At 37.1% G+C, this 13351-nt stretch overlaps 1 long non-coding RNA gene across 1 annotated transcript; it reads left to right on the forward strand.

The window, feature by feature from the left end:
• The first annotated feature begins 8714 nt into the window (after window positions 1-8714).
• On the forward strand, window positions 8715-11572 carry LOC121762919. Its single transcript, XR_006042313.1, has 3 exons — window positions 8715-8990; window positions 9730-11416; window positions 11515-11572. It is a non-coding gene; the product is annotated as an uncharacterized LOC121762919 (long non-coding RNA).
• Window positions 11573-13351: the final 1779 nt, after the last annotated feature.

Raw genomic sequence — 13351 nt, forward strand, 5'->3', positions numbered from 1 at the left:
AAAAAAATTGAACCGCCGAACCGGACGAACCGGCCCGGAACCGGACATGCAACGGCGGTTCCGGCGGTTCACGGTTCAGGAACCGGAACCGCCGAACCTTGACCGGGCCGGTTCAGGTTCACTTATATTTTGAACCGGAACCGGCGGTTCCGAACCGTGAACCGCCGGTTCCCGAACCGTGGTGACGTCTACCTCCGTCCCACGTGAGTTGAGACGTTTCTTTTTGACCCGGGATTTAAGAAAGTTGGGTATAGTGAGTTAAGTAAAGTAGAGGAAAGAATAAAGTAAGAAAAATAAGAGAGAGTAAAGTAAAAGAAAGAGTAAAGTAGGTCAGATTAGATATTTTATTTTTAGCCAAAAAAAGAAATGACTCAAGTAATGTGAGGCAACTCAAAATGGAATACGACTCAAGTAACTTGGGATGGAGGGAGTATAAAATACTCTCTCAAACAATGCATAATTTTACTTCTCTTTTGTGAAGGATTATACACCACAACTTATACAAGTTTTTAACTAGTTCACAGATTTGACTTTAAGTATGGATCATTGCGAAATTATACTTTTATTTTATTTTAAAAATAAATTTATTAATAAATAAAATTAATGATATGTACTACCCCGTCACTTAAAAATAGAAACTATTTCATTGTGGGTCGTCCCTTAAAAATAGAAACTTTCTATATTAGGACGTGAACCGCACAATCCACTAACGCTACTTTTTGTAATTTTTTTCTTCCTTTCTCTTACTTTTCCAATTCTTCTATTTAACAATTGTGTATCAAAAATCATGTTGTTTCGAAAGTTTCTATTTTCAGAGACGGAGGTAGTATAGTATCTGTTAAATTTTAAAATAGGATAAAATGAAACTTACTCGCAGACACTCAAGTGGGTTTCACGATGCTTCCCATTGGTCGACGTGGATGGGCAGCCCCCTCCATCACTTGGTCGACCAATTTGAAGCATTTGTCTCAAATATTAGTATAAGCTTAGATTCACAGAATGGGGTGAGCAACACCACTAATAAAAAGTTCTGGGCTTTCATGATGAATGCAATTTGAAAAATATATACATTGGGCTTAGGGTTTATTATTTGTGATATCTATACAGTAAAAATATATACATTGGGCTTAGGGTTTATTATTTGTGATATCTATACAGTGGGTTACACAATAGCACGCCACTAATCAACTGACATACATGGGGCACGATTTGCAAAATAAATAAAAAATATTACTTCGTACATATTGTACATTTTTATCATTTTCGTCCGTTCCCAATTAATTATCCAATTTTAATTTTTACTATAAATGAAAAGTAGATATCATATTTCATTAACTCATTCCCCTCATATTTTATTATAAAATTAATATATAAAAGTGAGTTTTATATTTCACTAAATTTTAAACTATTTTTTTTACATTTTTTAAAATTCATACCGAAATCAAAGTGAACAATTATTAGGAGATTGAGAGAGGAAGTAATATTTCTTTGTATCATCAAAGGATATATTCCATGCACGTGACTTGAGCTTTGTCACGGGGATTACCATTCTTAAATTAAGTGCCAATATAAATACAGTACATTAGAAAAAGTATAAGAAAAAAATAACAGTGAGCCCTAAATCTCATACCTTCTTCCTCTCTTCCGCCGCCAAACTATTTCTCTCCGCATAAGAATTCGCAGGATTTTGTAGGATCCCATTTCCACATATTTCTTTCTCAACTATCCCTGCATCTCATGGAAGAGGAGACGTCGGAGAAAGTAGAATCAACTTATTTTCTCAAGGATACATTTTAGTGGATTGACAATTGAATTATCTTATCAATTTGTAATCCTTGCTCACTTATTGGGATGGGCGGCATTGAAAATATTATGTTTATCAAAGAGATATTTCGGAAAAAAAGTTTAAATTTGCCGACCTTTCGAAAAAAGGGATTCCATTCGCTGACCTTTCGAAAAATGGGAAGGTGACATGCGAATTTTTCGAAAAAAAGGATTTTCGAATTTTTATGTATTTTCTCTTCTTTTTTTGTTATTATTTCTTTCACAATATTTATAAACAGACCAAATTACCCATAAGATTTTTACTACATTTTTTATTTTTATTTTTATTCCAATTCTAGTTCTTCAAATCACCTCCAATCAACCACCGCCTCCACCCTCATCCTCCTCTTCCCCCCTTCACCACCTCCACCACGAAACTAACCGTGGTTGTTGAGGCATCCGTATCCCACCACTGTATCCCCTTGGATCAATCTGTTCTATTCATCAGATTATTCCAATTGCTTTGGAGAACCATAATACCTGAAGTTCTCTTCCTCTACAATTGCAATAGATACTCAATGCTATCGCCTCCATCTTCATCTATCGTCGCCACATCCCCAAGAGAATATGATTCCACCATGTGTAGCTCTGCTTCCATCAACACCCACATCAGCCTCGGCCTGAACCTGTCGTGAATGGCCACCCGTAGACGTCACCACGATTCCGGAACCGGCGGTTCACGGTTCGGAACCGCCGGTTCCGGTTCAATAAATTGATGAACCTGAACCGGCCTGGCCAAGGTGCGACGGTTCCGGTTCGTGAACCGTGGAACCGCCGGTTCAAGTGAACCGTGGAACCGCCTGTGATTGGCCGGTTCCGGGCCGGTTCGGCGGTTCGTTTTGATTTTTTTTTTCATTATAAATATGTAATTCAAGTAAAAAATGTAAATATATTTGCATAAATAAAATTAGAATAAAGCAATTTTAGAGATACAAATTACAAATACAATTTTATTGATACAAATTACAACTTAAAATTACAAATTACAACTTTAAAATTACAAATTACAACTTAAAATTTACAAATTACAACTTCAAATTGCAAATTACAGCTTCAAAATTGCAAATTACAACTTATTACTTAACATTACAAATTACAACTTTAAAATTACAAATTACAACAATTACAAATCGAAAAATTTAAATACAAGTTACTTACAACAATTACAAGTTACTTACAACAATTACAAATTTACAACTTACAAGTGTTGACAAAAAAGACTTAGAAGATCATTACAAGTTCGGAACCGCCGGTTACGGTTCACAAATTTCTTGAACCTGAACCGGCCCGTCGGAACCGCCGGTTCCGGTCACGGTTCGAACCGCCGCCGCCGGTTCCGGTTCCGGTTCGGAACCGCCGGTGACGGTTCCGGGCCGGTTCAGCCGGGCCGGTTCGGTTTGGTGATGTCTAGCCACCCGATTCTCTGTGACATCCATCCGTGATTCCGTGTGAGATACTACTTCGAGAACAGAAATTGTAGCGGTAGAATTGGATCTGGAAATCCAGGTTCTGGGTTTGGGTTTTGAGGAGGAAAATTGGGGGCGTCGAACAGAGTGATGATTGATTTTCGGGAAAGAGATGGATCTTAATTGGGGATTCTTGTCGGCCTTCTTTGGCTGATTGTTGCTACCATTCTGGTTTTGTGTTGATCAGAATGAGCTGAGATTGGTTTGATGAGTGAATTCTGGTGTTGATAGGAATGAAATTAAATCAAAAATTTGGTTATATTCTTTTTTTTCCTCTATAATTATTCATTAATTTGCCAATTTTGATATGGGTTAGGGGGAAGGAGGGCGGGGTGGCGATCATTTGCAGAATTAAGTGATAATAAATTGGAGTAAAAATATTAAAAATTGTGGTGAGAATATTAAGGGATAATTCGGTCAATTTGTAATTATTTGGAGAGAAACAATAAGAAAAAGAAGAAGAAATAGAAAAAAATTTGAAAATCCCCTTTACCAAAAAATTCGCATGCCATGATCCCATATTTCGAAAGATCAGCGAATGGAATTCCTTTTTTCGAAAGGCCTGCGAATTTAATCCCTTTTTTCGAAATCTCTCGTTTATCAAATGAGATGACGTCCAAATGAGATGACAGACGTCGGAAAGACAACTCTTATGTGTTCACTAAATCTCAAGACTGATTAAGTATGAATATATTATTGCTCAATGTGTTGTATACATGAATGAAATTGGATTGTTGCTAGAGTGCTTTCCAAAGATTATCTTCGTAAGCATGAAGATTGCTAGCTCTGATTTTAGTTTTAATGTTGCAATCATCATTGAAATATAAAATGTTTCCTACTATAATTTTTGTTGATCATTCATCTTTAATGAGTTAAAGTCAGAATATATAATCTCTCAACTTAGCTATAATGCTACTGGTAGCTTAATTAGCAATAGTACATGTTAATTTCGTGCCCCCTTTACTGAACTTACTCAAAATTCCTAACTTACTGTCCTTGAAGGCTGATGTGTCGGAGTTCGACATAGGGGAGCCAGCCGACCTATGTTTTAGTGGCGATGAACATGTATTCGAGGACGAGGACAAAGAGAACGTTGCTGACTTGGGAGGAGGTCGTCTGGATTTTGGTACTGGAAGTGACACCGAAAGAGAGGGGGGATGCCAAGAGCCTGTGGCTCCTGTGAATGCAGGAACGGTAGTCAATTAGCACAATGCACTGGCGTGGCTAGGTCTATAGCACGTGATGTTGTGTCAGAGGTATGTAATATAGTTGAAATAAATATTGTTGACATTTAGTATGGGTGTTTTGTGTATTTAAATTGATGGTTGAGTAGGTATGTGATTAGGGTGTTGACATTCGACATTAGTTATTAACATTTAGTTTTTTCATGCAGCACGACGCAGTAGATGTAGCCATATGTTCTGCCTTGGAAGCAGTCATTGAACGGTGATGCTGCTTTCAAAACTCAAACAGCTCCGGAAGGTGTTCAAGTGGGTAGATCACCTGTACGTGAAGATAGCACGTATGCTGAGCGCCAGCAAGGAGCCTCAGTGAGAAGAGAACGATCATTGTCAATTCCTAATTGCAATACCCTTACAACGCGTATTAGCCCACATGGACTAGAGAAGAGAGGGATTGTTACCAATTCCTACTTGCAACACCCTACAAGGACGTAAGCAAAAAATTGACAATGTTATTGTGTTGTTTTTACAAAAGTGCCTAACTTGAATAACTTATGGTTGAAATCTAGGGCTCATGTTTTCTACTCCGATGATGTGTTGGAAGTTTCTAAGAGGAAATTCAGCACGTTGAAGCCACATGAAGCTGTTGCAGTTGTCGATAGTTGGGCTTCGTATTTGAATGACATGGAAATGCATAAATCAACAGAGAAGCCTAGCCGATTGTTTGTCACAACATCTCCCACCGTAAGTGTACTATTAATATGATGTAATTTGTTTTATTTTTTTTCACTGACATTGTGTAGCGATTGGAGTCTTACAATGTGGTTGAACAGACAACTAATTGGGAAGAGTCTGAAGTTGTGAATTAATTATGTGAGGAGATAGATAGTCAATTCAACAACAATGGAACTCTTGACTTCACAAAATTTGATTTGGTAATTTTTTCTCATGTTTAACCAAAGGCTATCTGTCCTTGAAACTGAATATTGAAGCAAGTGTGCTATTATGTGTATGTTTATTTTCCAATATTCTCAAATAGGCGGTACTTACCTTGTTTGCTTTTCATTGAAGACTGGGGTCGCAGACATGCTAGACAATGTCGTTCCAGATAATGGGATTCTAGATTGGAATAAATATGGGAGTGACTTGAATGCATTTTTTGATGCCATGAAAAACTAGTGTTGATCTTTGTGGGTACCGAAATGCTTGGATGTAGACATGCACAAACCGAACCGGCCCGGCAGTTAACCGCCGGTTCCGGTTCATGAACCGGAACCGGCGGTTTGAACCGTCCGGAGGGTTGCCGGTTAACACGGGCAGGTTCAGGGTCGGCGAATTGTGAACCGTGAACCGGCGGTTCGGCGGTTTGAACCGCCGGTTCGGCCGAATTTTAAAAAAAAATTATTTATAAAAATTAATTTTTATATTTAAAATCAATTTTTACAAACAAATAAATACAAGAAAGTCATAATAGCCCATATATATTTGATGGGCTTGCGAATTTATGAAACCATTCTTGGTTGTTTCTCTTTTATAGAAACATCCTTGAATGTTTTATGTTCCACTTTCGATGTGGAACAAAATCATTCTTGGTTGTTTCTCTTTTATAGAGACATCCTTGAATGTTTTATGTTCCACTTTCGATGTGGGACAAACTCATTCTTGGTTGTTTCTCTTTTATAGAGACATCCTTGAATGTTTTATGTTCCACTTTCGATGTGGGATAAACTCATTCTTGGTTGTTTCTATTTTATAGAGACATCCTTGAATGTTTTATGTTCCACTTTCGATGTGGGACAAACTCATTCTTGGTTGTTTCTATTTTATAGAGACATCCTTGAATGTTTTATGTTCCACTTTCGATGTGGGACAAAATATGTTGAAGTACTTTCTTTTATAACTACATGTTTAGAGCATTCATTCATCTTTTTCCAATGTGGGATACAAAACTTTCTTTTGTCTTCTACTTTTCTTCATGTTTTGTATGATATATATAAACAAAATTATTATTCAAATATATTCTTGATTGATAAAAATAAAGAATTATTGAGAAATATGATTTGTATATCAAAAATATTTATTTGTATAATAATTATTGTTAGGTTTATACAATTTGCATAAGAATTATTCTTTCAATGTGTATAATATTATTTATTAGTTAACATATACATAAATTTATAAACATAAGCAAATCATTAATGATAAATAACTAATGAATAATAGTTTATGTAATAATATTTGTTATTATTACATAAACTATTATGTCCTATTAATTATTGATATTTTTTTAAGTATTGATACTAATACTGGACATAATAGTTTATGTCCAATATTATTTATGTATTTATAAACTATTATGTCCAATATTATTCTATAATAAATTTATGTATTTATGATCAAAGCAAATTATTCTATTTCATTAGTTATTTATGTATATATTTATAAAATATCAATACTTAATATTGGACATAATAGTTTATGTAATAATAACAAATATTATTACATAACTATTATTCATTAGTTATTTATCATTAATGATTTGCTTATGTTTATAAATTTATGTATATGTTAACTAATAAATAATATTATACACATTAAAAAAATAATTCTTATACAAATTGTATAAACCTAACCATAATTATTATACAAATAAATATTTTCTATATACAAATCATATTTCTCAATAATTCATTATTTTTATCAATCAAGAATATATTTGAATAATAATTTTATTTATATATATCATACAAAACATGAAGAAAAATAGAAGACAAAAGAAAGTTTTGTATCCCACATTGGAAAAAGATGAATGAATGCTCTAAACATGTAGTTATAAAAGAAAATAATTCAACATATTTTGTCCTACATCAAAAGTGAAACATAAAACATTCAAGGAAGTCTCTATAAAAGAGAAACATCCAAGAATGATTTTGTCCCACATCGAAAGTGGAACATAAAACATTCAAGGATGTCTCTATAAAAAAGAAACAACCAAGAATGATTTTGTCCCACATGGAAAGTGGAACATAAAACATTCAAGGATGTTTCTTTAAAAGAGAAACAACCAAGAATGAGTTTGTTCCACATCGAAAGTGGAACATAAAACATTCAAGGATGTCTCTATAAAAGAGAAACAACCAAGAATGAGTTTGTCCCACATCGAAAGTGGAACATAAAACATTCAAGGATGTCTCTATAAAAGTGAAACAACCAAGAATGATTTTGTCCCACATCGAAAGTGGAACATAAATCATTCAAGGATGTCTCTATAAAATAGAAACAACCAAGAATGAGTTTGTCCCACATCGAAAGTGGAACATAAAACATTCAAGGATGTCTCTATAAAAGTGAAACAACCAAGAATGATTTTGTCCCTCATCGAAAGTGGAACATAAAACATTCAAGGATGTCTCTATAAAAGAGAAACAACCAAGAATGAGTTTGTCCCACATCGAAAGTGGAACATAAAACATTCAAGGATGTCTCTATAAAAGAGAAACAACCAAGAATGGTTTCTCAAATTCGCAAGCCCATCAAATATATATGGGCTATTACGAATTTCTTGTATTCATTTGTAAATATTGATTTTAAATATAAAAATCAATTTTTATAAATAAACATTTTTTTAATTTCGGTTGAACCGCCAGTTCATGAACCGGAACCGGCGGTTCAGTCAAAAAATCGGTGGTTTTGAACCGCCTGGTGAACCGGCGGTTTTTTGAACCGGAACCGTCAGGAGGTAAGCGGGCCGGTTCAGGTTCAAGCATTTCCTGAACCGTGAACCGCCGGTTCATGAACCGGAACCGGCGGTTCGTAACCTTTGTGCATGCCTACTTGGATGTATTGACACTATATGCTGTGATAGTGACATGGTGGCCTGTATGGTGACGACGTTGGTATGACATAATTCTGATGACATTTGCATGTATGTTGTGCGAGCATTTGAATTTAAATTGTGTTGATATTGACATCTAGGGCAGGTAATTCGGTCATCGGTTAGTCGGTTAAACGATGACCGAACTGAAAACACCTATCTCGGTTAATCGAGAACCACCAGTATCGGTTATCAGGTTGGTGTCGGTTCCGTATTTAGGCGTTGATCGGTTATCAGTTGGAACCGATCCAACCGATAATCGACGGGTAATAACCGATTAACCGTTGGAACCGATTAAATAGGATTAACTTTTTTTTTTATTATTTTTTAAAATTTACTAATGAGCCCTAAATCCTAATAATCGGGACCCCTAAATCTCTTTTCATCCCTCCGCGCCTCCGCCAACTCTTTTCTCCACCCTCCGCCACGCACCGCCACCCTCGCTCGTCGGTGCTCCTCCTTCCCCACGACCAGTGGCTCCTCCTTCCCCACGACCGGAAAACGTCGTCACGCCGTTGAGGAGAGACCGTCATCGACTGCTGCGGTATGCCCTCATTCATTCCTTCTCCCTCACTATTCACCAAATCCGAAGATTTCAAATCTTTGAGCTTTATCCACCAAATTCAGTTGTAGCAAAATTCCAAGGTAAGAAATTGATTTACCTTGCTTATTCCACCTCGCAGAGCTCTAACTTACGGGTTTATGAAAGAATCTAACTCCAAGTTTGAAGAATCTCACCCCAATTCTCTTGATTTTTTTGGTTTTATTAGTTGGGATTTGGCATGTAATAAGTCTATAGAGTAGAATGAAATTGAATCCTAAGTTTGGTAATTGAAAAGACTTAATTTGGATTGATTATGGGACTTATTAATTGTTTGCATTCTTGAAACATCGTGTGAAATTGTGGGTTTTTTCTGAATTTGTGTGTGTTTTTAGGGGGGTTTCTTGGTTAGTTTTTGCGTCAATGAATTAGACAAAATTAGTGATTTTTAGTGAAGTTTGTTGCTGAGGGAAGAAGGTTGATTCATTGGAAAATTTTGAGTATTGAAGTTTGTACCAAAATATGATCAAAGTGGTGTATTATTTTTTTAGCTCTGTCTCAAGAGTTTGTTTTGAGCTCTTCAGTTAGATGTCGAGGTTAATAGCATGTTCTATGTGAACAGCGTAAATTAGAGATTGGTAAAACAAGGGTCTGCTATATACTCATGATTTATTAATATCATAGTAGTTCATATTTGTGGCAGTTGGATGCTTATCAGAATGAGATTTTAAGCACCATAATTTGAACCAGCCAATGTATTAGCCTTTGATACTGTCTGCTATATATTGTCTCTATTAGTGGCATACTTTTTATAAAAAAATTGTAACAGTTATCTTTGTGCAGACTTGCAGTTGAAGATGTCAAATTCATAGTCTTTCACCCAAGACATTGGGAGCAATCAGCCATTCTATGATATGCTTTAAGACATTGAAGTTGAAGAACTAGGGCTCGAGGGAGAGGGAATGGCGTCGAAGGAATCAAAAAAGCGTAAACATGTAATGAGGTTGGATATATGAAAAGAATTTGATAGAGTGATTGAAGATTCAATTCACAAAGGAAAAAGTAAAAGGTGTAAAAAGTTGATAGCAGCTGATCCGAAGAACAATGGAACATCCGCGATGCGGAAGCATTATGCTCCATGTTTGAAGAAACATGAAGCGGAAAAGAATCAAACACCGCTCAACCAAGATGAATTGCGGTAAGACATCCAAGAAAGGGGCTGATACGCTTTATGCAGGCTGATTATTCTTGATGAACAACCATTCAGATCCGTGGAACGAGAGGCATTTCGTTTATTCTGCCATGATATGTTACCAAACTTTAAGATCCCGAGCAGATACACGATAAGATCTGATTGTGTGAAGATGTTTGTAGAGGAGAGGGGACTATTGAAAGTGATTTTCTCTATACCAGGCATGGGTAGAGTATCAATTACCACTGATTGTTGGACTGGAGTCAAATAACACAAGATTTACTTGTGTTACACCACATTTCATCGACAAGGAATGGCTGTTGCACAAGAAAATAATTAGCTTCTTTGAGATTACTAGTCATAAGGGGATGATATTGCTAAGGTGTTGATAAAGGCTCTTACGAACTGGGGCATACATAGGCTTTTTTGTTGCACCATGGACAATGCTAAAATAATGGTGTAGCAAATAAGGAAATGAAGTCCACCTTTAATGCGAGAGGCAGGCTTGTTGCCAATGGGCAATATTTTCATAGGTGTGTTGCACATATACTTAACTTGGTTGTCGAAGACGGCATGAAACAAATAGGCATAGCTGTTGTACGAGTTAGAGAAGCCGTGAAATGGTTAAAGGGTTCATCAACTAGGTCCAAGGCTTTCAAGGATATAACCAAGGTATGTAAGGTTGATACCAAAAAATTCTTGGGTCAATATGTGCCTACTAGAGGGAACTCGACTTACTTAATGCTCGAGGCGGCATTGCCATATGAGCCGGCTATGAAGCTGTTCAGCAACATCACTCTCCAGTTTGGTAGGGATTTGAGAAACCTGAAACACAATGACCTCACAGGTGGCGCACCTGGGGAAGAAGATTGGATTGAAGTGAGGAAGATGTGTAGTTTTCTCCAATCGTTTTATGATATGACTCGTCTCGTCTCTGGCATCACGTATACCACATAACAATCATTTTTATGGATATGTGTGACTTATTCATTATCATAAAAAGGTTGGAGAATGATGAAGATGTTGAGGTTAGATACATGGCCAAGAAGATGATGGTAAAGCTTGGTAAGTATTGGTTAGAGGAACATGAACTTAATCTAAACATGAACAAAATTCTATACATTGTTGCAATGCTAGATCCTAGACAAATGATGAAGCATGTGCAGCATTGTTTGAAGACGGTGTATAGTGACGCATGAGCAAATGAGTTGGCAGAGGAGTTGAGAAAGTCAATCTTTGACTCATTTGAGTTGTACAAGAGAGAATTCACTCCAGTGGCTGACCAAACAGCTTCAGCTAACCAAATGTCGAATAGATTGACTGATCTGCGATTTCTTGGTAAAAGTTCTTGTAACATTCTGATAAGGCTAATTTCATGCATAGGTCTAGGGGATAAATTTGTGAATTTGCTTGTTCTAACACATGTTTTAAGCCAGATGTATAGAAGAAATTCGCCAGGTCCAGGAAAAGAAGGAGACAATCACACGCCCGAGGAAACTGGCGAATAAGTGAACATTGTGAAAGAAATTGCAAGACGGAGTAAATCTCAGAACTGAAGGGTAGAATGGAGATTTCTACGAAGGTTCTAGAAGATTATGTCCGTGTCTATAAAAGGAAGGTTGCATGCATTCTGGAGGGACCTTCTCGGGGGGAGACCTCACTAACAGTCGGCAGCTAGTTCACTTTTCTATACACTTGGGTTTTTAGAGGGAAATTCAGGGGGTTCCGCGCTGGGGTTCACTTTCGGCTTTCTTGTTTCAAGTTGGGTTCTAACACCGTCCTGTTGAGGGCGAAGAAACAAGTTCCCGTTTACTTTTCTCGCATTTTGTGGTTTCCACCGAGCTTCGCTGTTCGAAGCTCGGCATTCTGTTTTATCGACTATTTCCGTGTTATATGCAAGTTTAATTTTCTGTTATGTCGATGTCTGATTTTGCTGTTGTGATTTTCTGGAGTTTTGAGCTAGCTTGCTTGTTTTGGATGCGTTTTGCAATTGTTTATTGAATCTGTGCAGAGTAATGGCTGAATCGGAGTGATCGGAGTTTGTTGGTGAATGAATCGGAGGTCTGAATTTGGTTTTGTAGTTTTGATTGTGGAAACGTTTAAATTTGATGTTGATCGGAGTAGATCTGTTAGATCGGAAGTTCTGGAGTGGAGTCTAGTTGTTATTGGTTTCGGATTGATTGGATCCGGAGTGGATTAAGCGTTCGACGTGAGATCTGAGCAGAGTTGGTTTATTTTAATGCCTAGTCTTCGTGTTTTCATTTCGCTTTGTCTAGTATATGTAGATCTGAGTTATTTCCGGTTAGTCGTAAGTTTCCGACGACCAAACTTTTACATTCTGTTCGAATCTGGGTATGTGCTCTGTTTCCTTCATTTTCGTGTTTAATCCCGTTGAAGAAATGCATGCTGTGTTAGTTAAATGCTCAGTTAGTTATTTGCAGCTTTTCTGCCGTTCTTGCTATTTCTGGGTCATGGTCCCCACTGTTAATTGTTTCCTGTCTAATTAAATTAGGTAGTCGTTTACACGGTCTAGTAAGTGAATTTAATATACCGAAGTCTTGATGATGTTTGATCTCAGCATGTTTACAGTTTTCTAGGTCTAGTGTTTACATTTCCTGCCTAGGTCTAGTAGTAGTAATACCTCAACCCTGTTTGCGTGGCAGCAGCCGCTTTTGTCAAGAGTCTCTAAATGCTTTCTTACGTGTCCATCTTCGTGGGATCGACCCCTGCTTCTTTATATTAAATCATAGTATTCGGGTCGAGGGATCTTTGAAGGGGAGTTAGTGTGTCCAACGACAGAGCATTCCGTGTTCTATTGAGTTCCTAGACCAAGTGATCTAGTGGATTCATAGGACCTGGAATCTCGACCTAGCACATCGCATTTTCACCACACACGCAAACCACGCACTTCAAATGGCACCGTTGCCGGGGATGGATGGCGTATTTTGTGATTGTTTTTAGAGGATTTTGGTGTACAAAGTTTTGATTTATTTTTCTTTTATTTTCGGTTTATGAGCAGAGGCTCACGGTCTACCTACTGGAGTAACTCGTCTGGGTGGGAGCAAGGTCAATTCATTTGGCAGGTCAAGGAAACCGCCTCCACAGTAACCACCAGATCAGGTTTCACCACGGGAGAGGCGTTTCCGAGTGGATTTACTAGCGACGAATCTTGGGCGTCGTCAGGACGTGAAGCTCCGGAGTCACCACCAGAGTCAAAGACAGAGTCAGAAACAAGGGAAACAAAGAAAGTAGTCATGGCGCAAGTAGTAGATC

The sequence above is a fragment of the Salvia splendens genome, chromosome 13, assembly GCF_004379255.2.
Source record: "Salvia splendens isolate huo1 chromosome 13, SspV2, whole genome shotgun sequence".
Lineage (NCBI taxonomy): Eukaryota > Viridiplantae > Streptophyta > Magnoliopsida > Lamiales > Lamiaceae > Salvia > Salvia splendens.